We start from the raw sequence: 9,172 nt of genomic DNA on the forward strand, positions 1-9,172 counted from the left end.
TATTACCCGAGATATTAACAATTGCGCAGTTGCATATAACTTTGGTTTTTTTTAACCGATCTTTATGAAATTTTCTACAGTATATCTTATTGTATCATAGAATATTTGTGTACACTGAAAAAGTCAACTGCATTTAAATTTTGGCTTAAATTGGTTGGCAATAAAAGTTGGGTTATTAACTTGATTTATAGCTCTGGAGTGGTAGCGGAGAGGTGGCGATAGGTATAAAATGAAATTTACTTGACAAATATATAATATTTTAGAAGCAACATATCATGTTTTGTGACTCTAGCTCTTATTATTTACCAAAATTGCCCACAAACCAGGATATCGATATCGATTTTTATCGATTGCTTGGGGACGGAGTAAGTTATCGATTATCGGAAGGAAACTCGATCTACGCAGGCACTAGGAGCAGCTACATCTAAATTTCAAGTCTATAGCTCTTATATGTTCTGAGATCCTTGCGTTCATACATACGGACGGAAGGACGGACGGACGGACAGACAGACGGATCGCTAGATGGCTAGATCGACTCGGCTTTTGATGCTGATCAAAAAAAAATTTACTTTATGGGGTCGGAGATGCTTCCTTCTGCCTGTAACATATATTTGGATTTTGCACAAATACAATATACCCTTATACCCATTTTTAATAATTTATAAAAATAAATATTAAGACAACATAATTTTTCACTTGTTATTAATAAACTAAATAAACCTCTCGCCTTAAGCTGACAGGGATTTTAAAAATGGAAAGTTCAAAAAACATGCATATATATATTTTATTTTTTTAATCAGCTCTTACTTTCCAATCCCAGCCTGGTAAGGGCATCTCGCATGTCCCATCCCTCTGTTCTGATCGTAATGAGCAGCAAAAAGCAAAAACAAAAGTGTCCGACGGTCGCGTCTTGGTCATAATTTAAAAAAAAAAAGCGACACAGACGGAATAAAAAATTGATAAATGTGTACGTCTTGTGTTCTGTTGGCCAGCTTCGTAGAATGTTTTTGCTGATGCCAGCTCTTAGCACATGCCAATGCATTAGCGAGCATGTCGGGTGCCGGTTCAAAGTTCAGCATTCCATCTCAGACAGGACTCTGGCTATCCGGCTGTTGCCTTTCTGTCAAGAATTTGCATATTTTCTGTTTCGCTGCCGCTCCGTGACCATCGCATGTGGGACCCCGAATACTTTTTACGTTTTTCTGTTTTTTTTTTTGGCTTTGTTGTTTTTTTCGTTTTTCTCCTGCTGTTTAGTAGTGTGAAATTTAACGCCCATTTTTGTCGCATTTTTGCCTCAGCTTCACTTTGCAACCATAATAGACTCAGCATAGAAAATGAGACCAGTTATTTGATGGCACCACATTGTAACCAAAAGTAGCCTGCCTGCGGTAGAGTCCTGACTTACATAAATGTATCTTACAGCACGTGCGAGCTGATGGGACTTAACAAAATGTTGCCAGCATACTTTAACTAGGCAAAGTTAAGGCAACAAAACAAATATAGACTTTAGTAAGGGTTATATCTATGAACAAAAAAAAAATATGTTGCACTTTTCCAAAATTAAGTTATATATTCCTTGATGAAATTATTTGACAGTCTCTAAGAGATCTGGATCTGCCTACGAGATATCAAACGATTTGCATTGTTTACCAAATGAAACATTTGACTTTGAAATTTTTGTTTTTAAATTTGCTGAATAGTTACTAAAAAGCTGTATTCAAATTACTAGTGCTTATTGAAAACTCGTTTGACCATAGTCAAATGCATATATTTTAGGTATTCTCTAGAAAAATTAAAAAACAAAATTTTGCAATTCTAACTCTTACGGCTTGTTTTATGGGCTTCAATGCCTTAACTCTTTTGGTATTATGTGTTGTATTCCATGTTTATTTCCAGTTTTGTTTCTATTCACATTCAAATACTCTCTCACATTTACATTAATTTGCACTTACTTTCCGTTGTTTTTTATATTTCGAACAAATAAATACTTATCCTTACCCTTCAGCTGTCTTAGCCAGGCCTTTGCTCGACTGCTTCGTCCGCTAGCTTATGTGTTCAGCTGTTAAGTTCCCCTGGCCCGTGAGCCCACCTGTTCAATCCTGTGTAAAGTTCGCGCCCAATCAACCTTGTCTTGAGCCCACTTAACACGGCCGCACTTGGACTTTAGCATCGCTTAGATTTATTTGACATACGCTGGCCCGCGCACGCCTCCGCAACGCTTTCAACAATTGGCTTTGCGGCTACTTTGGGTTTTGTCACGGTCTCTGTGTAATGTACGCCATGTACACATGTGTCAACATGGCGCCCCGCCTACCTTCGCTGACCCTGCATGCGTTGCCCGTTTGAAATGTCCACCATGGCGTATACGCAACGCAGCTTGAGCTCGTTTGTATTTAAGCCTAAATTATTAACCGAATGGCAGCGGCAGGCGCACAAACATTATTGCTTTGCCATAAGCGCACACAGTGAGCACTTGAAACTAATACGCGCGCACACACACACACACAGCCACATTCACACACACACGCACACACTCGCACGCAATACAAACAAATGGGTCGCAGCAGCAATTTCATGAGTCATTTAACCGAGTTGTGTGAGCTGCGAGAGAAAAAAGATCGATGAATTTTTGCGTGAATGTGTGTGTTGTCGTTGTTGTTGTTGTTGTTGTCGCATAGCAGATGATTATGTTTATGAAATTCTAACAGCATTCATATGCGCAAGTATGTGTGTGTGTGTGTTTGCTATCGGACATTCGTGTTGTTGAAGTGCGCACAAAAACATAAACAGAAAATCGAAAAAAGAAAATAAAAACTTGCAATGTTTGCGACAAAACGGTCAGTCAGCATCCTTATGCCTTTCATATGATGAAAATGAGTAAAAATATATGCACACACACACGTACACACACACATATATATATACATATATGAATACAAGCAGCATTTTAAAGAAGTGCAAGAGAAAACGGAAGTTTGCCAACGTCCACATCCGTTGCCTTTAATCTGGCCCCCATTTTCGGGGGCGTTGGGTCTGACCTAAAAGTGCGGAAATTAAAACATATGTATTTATAGCACATGCACATCGTGTTGTAACTAACTGCAACAACAGCAACAACAACGAGAACAACAACGAGAACAAACAACGAACAACAAGCAGCAGCCACAACCAAGTTGGCCCCAAGCTTAAAGCTGACCCCCATTTACCAAACAACCTCCATACAATAACAACAGATATGCATCTGTGTCGAGCATTTGCCACACACATATACTTACTTGTATTTGTGCGAGTACATGTGTGTGTGTGTGTGTGTGTGTGTTGGAAATCTGTATTATAAGCATTTTTATGGCTCTTCTTCTGTTTGATTCGCTTTAGGTTCAACTTTTATCTCTGCATTTAAAACTTTTGTGCGCCGAAAAACGCTTGCACTTCGACCAGGACTAGGACCAGGGCCAGGCCGCAGTCACTGGCCAGCTGAAGCCCCAAGTGTTGGTCAAGTACCGTCCGTGTTCAAGTCTATGGTTAGCTGCTGGCCAGTGTTGCAGCACTTCCAGTTCTTGTCGTAATCCGCTTTGCCACGCCCAACTCGGCTTGAACGGAAGCTGCAGCCGAAAACGCAATCGTGCTCTCGGACACTGCAAAGGAGACGGAGACGGAGACGGCGACGGAGTCGGAGACAACGCCAAAGCCGGTGCCCAGCGGCTTGGCGGGCAACAGCAGCTGCTGCTTGCCAGAGCTAAGTGCTTGTAAAATTACAGTTTGTGGATTTTCAAATGGAAATTAATTTGCACTAAGAGTTAGTTGAATAGAAAAATATAGAAAAAAAAATATACATATATAAATATATATATATATAGATGAGGTGTTGCGGTTCTTGCGGTTAACCTGTGTATTGAAGCACCTGAATGCTCTACACTTATACACAAACAGATACTTTTGCTATAAATCTTTCAATAATATATTTAAATCCAGATTTAATTTTATATAGAGTCCTGTGCGGCAAGCTAAGGTTTTTAGTTGCCAAAAAAAAAGTATTATAATAATGTGTGAAAAATCAATTAATATGTCAAATATATTTATATTTTTGTATATATGTGCTTTTTTTTAGATCAACATATAACTAAATCAGTTATTTATTCATTAAGTTAAATATGCATATTCATTTAAATAGCAGCTGTTACTGTTCGTTCCATTCTTTTTTGCTGCGGACGGTAAACAAACTAGTTTGCATGCAAACATTTTTCGCGATTTTGGCAAACTTACCGATGGGTTTTTAACCCCACCTGAGCATTAATTCAATTGCTTACTAATTACAACAAAATAATTAAAAGAAACAGACATATAATTACCTAGTAATAGTAATAGTGCCTGAGTCTGTTTAGCCCATGCTCCTGTGCGCTTACTTTGACTCTAACGTTATTTCATTCTTTGATTCTTGCTAACATTCGCTAGCTTTGGCCACCCACATAAGCCATTTTACGCCTAATCTCAAACAGTTTATCGCATCAAGTATTCGCCCTGTAGTGCAATTGGTGGCTTTTGTATTTCTAGAGCTCTCTAGACAACTCATTCTCTTGGCATTCAGTTTGATATGCTGTGGGCTGGAATTCAATTGTTGTTGTTGTTGTTGTTGTTTTCACTGTACTGCAAATGGTGTGCGGCAAATGGTAAAAGTTTTAATTTAATTATAGCTCTATTTGCGGGCTAAGCAGAGCAGAGCACATTACACACACATGTTTCGAGCCCTGCCCCCGCATATGGAAACGCATAAGACTTGCGGATTATGGCCGTAATAAATGTAAGCAAGTGTGCAGCATGCCTGTATTTATTTAACACACACACAGACACAATGTAAAACTCACACACACACACACACACTTGCAGTTAAAACAACAAGACGTATAATATTGCACTTTTCTCTACGCAAAATTATTCGAGTATAGAACAAACCGGAACGGACCGTCGACTGCAAAGTCCAACTAACTTTTTAATGCTGATTATCCGGCCAGCCGGATCTCTCTGTCTCTCGAGAATCTAATCAAATATTTCTCTCTAACTGTAAAATTGGTGTGGGCAGATTGTGTTGAAATGAATGCCAGTTCTGGCCTTGCTGCTCGCTGCCTGCTGAGCTCAGCTTGGAGATTGGAATCTGCGGCAAGGCCCACAGCATGGCCTTAATTAAGTATTGCCTGTTTAAATCAATATGCACAGAACAACATGCATTATAATAAATTCTCATATATATTTATGGTAAATTAAATAAACCACACCCGCACACACACACACACACACACACACACACCCTTAAGCTGGCTGTAGAAGAAGTCTACTTCATGCCCGGTCCATTTGTCAACGTAGATTTCGCATCGTGGCTGGTCATTGATTTATCGCAAGTGGCTGCTATAACCATTCAATAACTTTGGCCAAGAAGCGTCAAGCTGCCAAAAAGCCGCAAATAACAACTAGGCCAGGCCGGGCCAACGAAGGGGCAAATCGGCAAAAATGTATTACAGTCATAAACTGCAGCACACACTCGAGCACCAAGTGGGATAACAACAACAACAACAACAACCTTGCATACATATATGGCTCTTGTTTTTGGGCTCCCTTGATGACTAACTGCCAGAGTGACAGACTGACTGAATGTCTGACTGACTGACTGACAGGCAGGTTTAATTACAGTGAACTATGACCAGCATCATTCGATAACAAAAATGGTCTGAGCCAAGTGCAGTTCATCTGAGTTAGTTGTTGGCCGATTGTTTGCTTGAAATATGATATAAACAAATTGCATAAATTATAAGCAGCAACTAATACAATTATTAAATATTTACATGCAACTCACAAATAACATTTGCATGCTTAACATTTGTAATTACATTAAAATATACCTGGAGTAAATATCAAACTTATAATACTGAGATATTAAATATTATTTGCTGAGCTTCTTTACGAAAGTTTTGATAAATTAGATCTACTCGCTTTTTAAGAAATAAACTTAAGAAAAACCAAAGTTGTATATAAACAAGAGAAAGGTCGGGAAAGCCCGACGAGGAGATACCCCTCAAGCTTTCGAGCTTACTTGGGATGTCAGGAAAATGAAATATTTTGGAACTGTGTAGACATCTTTACCAAATATGGAATCACTAGTTCTCATAAGCAACCAGCTATGCTGACTCTTTTTGAGAATGTTTCTTTAATCTGATTATACTAGACTACTTTATCGACCAGATTTGAATGATCCCCCGAAGCCCGAACAGTGAAACCAATTAAAATGCACATCAAATTTTCTGAAATATGTATGCACGAATATTTGAACAATCGGTCCAACTAAATTACCTAACACAAATTCCCGACAATCCTTTCAATTAGGTTCGCGCGATCAAATCGGCTTTGCAATGGGCAAAGCTCGTCGCTGTCGCAGGTTTATATTTAATTTGAAAGCTGATTACGCATCGGCTGACTGCGAGGAGAAACAAACAACGACTAGTTGATTGAATGCCATTCGAAATCGATAATCATGAGAGACGCAAATCAAAAGCCACGGCTTTCGGACAGCTGCAGACCGCGTGCCCCAATTCACACATTACGCAACAGGACATCATAAAGCAGGACATCATTAGCACCTACATTTCATGGCAAATGCCATTGAGTATTATGGCCAAAAGCCCGTTCCCTTTTCTTATATGGCTGCGGCACGGCAATTGCATTTTGTGCAGCACTCGACAGCGCTAAAGGACCGAAGCATGGCGAGATTGTGATCCCATGCATATAGGATGGCGCATTATATGGCCTCTGGCCATAATATATATGGCGCATTATGCGACGATGATAGCGATGGCGGCGAGGATGTAGCTGCTGGGCTGCTGGTCGCCACTTGACACAAAACAATAACAACAGCGACCAACACACGGACATACCATATAGAAAACTTTTCGACATAAAACAATAAAAGTTTTTCGCTTATTGCCCACTTGTCCTTGAGTGGTTTTGCATGAAGTCGCCAGGTCGACCGCGCGTTGGTTAATGGGCATGGAGGATGGCGATGATGATGAGCATGATGTTGATTGTGTTGGCACTGAAAGCCTGCATGCCGCGAACGGACGCGCAACGTTTCGTCAATAAAATATACTCGCATATATATTTATATATATATATACAAACATATATACGTATACTTTATGTGGCACAGTTTGCAGCGTCCATTAGGCGACGCTCCAGAGCGACAGGCGCTTGGCATATTTATTGATTTTCCATCAGCGTGCGCTCAAGTGTTTAACTATGTGCTAATATTTATTAAAAACCATAAAGACGCGTTGCGTAAGACTGCTGCTGCTCTATAAATGATGAGCCTGACAGAATCCGTGCTGTTAACAGAATGTAAACCTAAGCGATTGCTTTGCTGTGCATTCATTATGCGTACACGGGGCGTATGATTAATCTCATTTCATTATGTTATCGCTCGCCCACAGTTGTGCGGCTTTTGTTCGGCTGTCCAGCTATGAAAAATGAATTGCCTTTGTTTTCTTAGCATTTACCTCATTGTTGAGCAAAAACTCTTTAACCCTAATTCATGGCCCATTTCCATTAAAACAACTTCATTAACAGTTGACATAATATGCTTTAGGTATTTTTTCTTTATTTTTTGTTTTTCTGTTATATTTTTCCATTTTAATTCTTTCGCACTTTCACAAGATTTTGCATTTTAAATTCTTACACTCTTAAAAGATTTAGTTTTTTATTTTGTTTTATATTTATTGGGGGTTTTCTCGTATTTAATTGAAAGTTACTTTCAAATTCAGTTTAGCTTTAATAACATCATTAATTCAATTTTGTTTTTCTGTAGTAAATAGACTATACTGTATGTATACATATATATATATATATATATATATATATATATATATAGCGTTTGTTTTTATTTTTTTAAATTTAAATACACATTTACATATACAATATTTACGTCAGTTGTCCGCAGTTTTATTTCGTTTTCATTTCAATTAGCCTAGATCTTAATTAACTTAAGAATTTGTCACTTTTGTGTAGCTAGTTTGCCGTACTTACTTGTGTGTTGGGAAATTTGTAGTGAAATGTTTTTTGCTTATGATTGTTGAAAAGCTTGTAGACAATTCGAAATATCAAAGAAGAAGTTTTCAATATGCATACACATAAAACGGAGGGAAAAAATGTCATTAATATGAGCAAATATTAATTTTCCATTCTATTATTGAACAGCCTTTGCTCATATTACTAAATGCATAAAATTACTTTGATATGAAATTCCACAAAATTTCAACTTTAACTTAAAAAAACGCTAAATTATTTTGTATCTCATGTGAATGTTGAATACATGCATAGCAGAGTTTTTTTTTTTCTTTTTTTTCGTATCTGTTGGCTTTGTTGTACTTTTTGTTGAAAAGCTAATGAAAACTATTGTGAGAGCGAGTTGCAGTTGGGGTTGAATAGTTGTTGTTGTTAAACATGCTTAATGAAACTTTTTCACTTTTTCAATTTTTCGTTTTTTTATCTTATTTTCCCAGTTTTGTATTTATTTGTATCGTTAGCATTATAAACTTTTTCAATGTTTATTATTCTCATTATTTTTGTTTTATTGCATATACCATTATATAAACACTCAATTAATTGGTTTTTTTCTATTCCAATTTTCTTTTTTCTTTTTTAATTGCAAATGCTGTTGCACAGTTTTGTATGCTTACTTTTCTATATTCTTGTTATGACAAAGTCGATGTGATTGTAAAATAAAGTGTGTAATTAAAGAAACAGCTTTTACAAAGTGAAACCAGGCAGAATAACTTAGGTGGAAATTGATTTTACCAAAGGTAATGCAATGTACTTAAAGGTATTGTTGAGATTTCAAAAATAATTCACGAGCTGAAACTGAAACACGAATCAAAAACTGCCTTGAAAAAGATGTCGGATGCCGAGACTTGGTACCAATATTTTAATTGGCAACTAACACAACAGTTTTTTGAAAGTGAAAAAGTTAAAATTTGTCGTTTAGAGTTTACAACAAGACATATAATATTATACGACACGATTTTTCAAAATCTCCTAAAGGTCTTAAGCACTTATTAATCTTTGATTGTAAGTTTAACTGCAAAGCCTTAAATATTTTGTCAAATAAATCTAAATAAAAGGAAAGTATTCGTAT

Source organism: Drosophila virilis, chromosome 2 (genome assembly GCF_030788295.1).
Source record: "Drosophila virilis strain 15010-1051.87 chromosome 2, Dvir_AGI_RSII-ME, whole genome shotgun sequence".
NCBI classification, from domain to species: Eukaryota; Metazoa; Arthropoda; class Insecta; order Diptera; family Drosophilidae; genus Drosophila; species Drosophila virilis.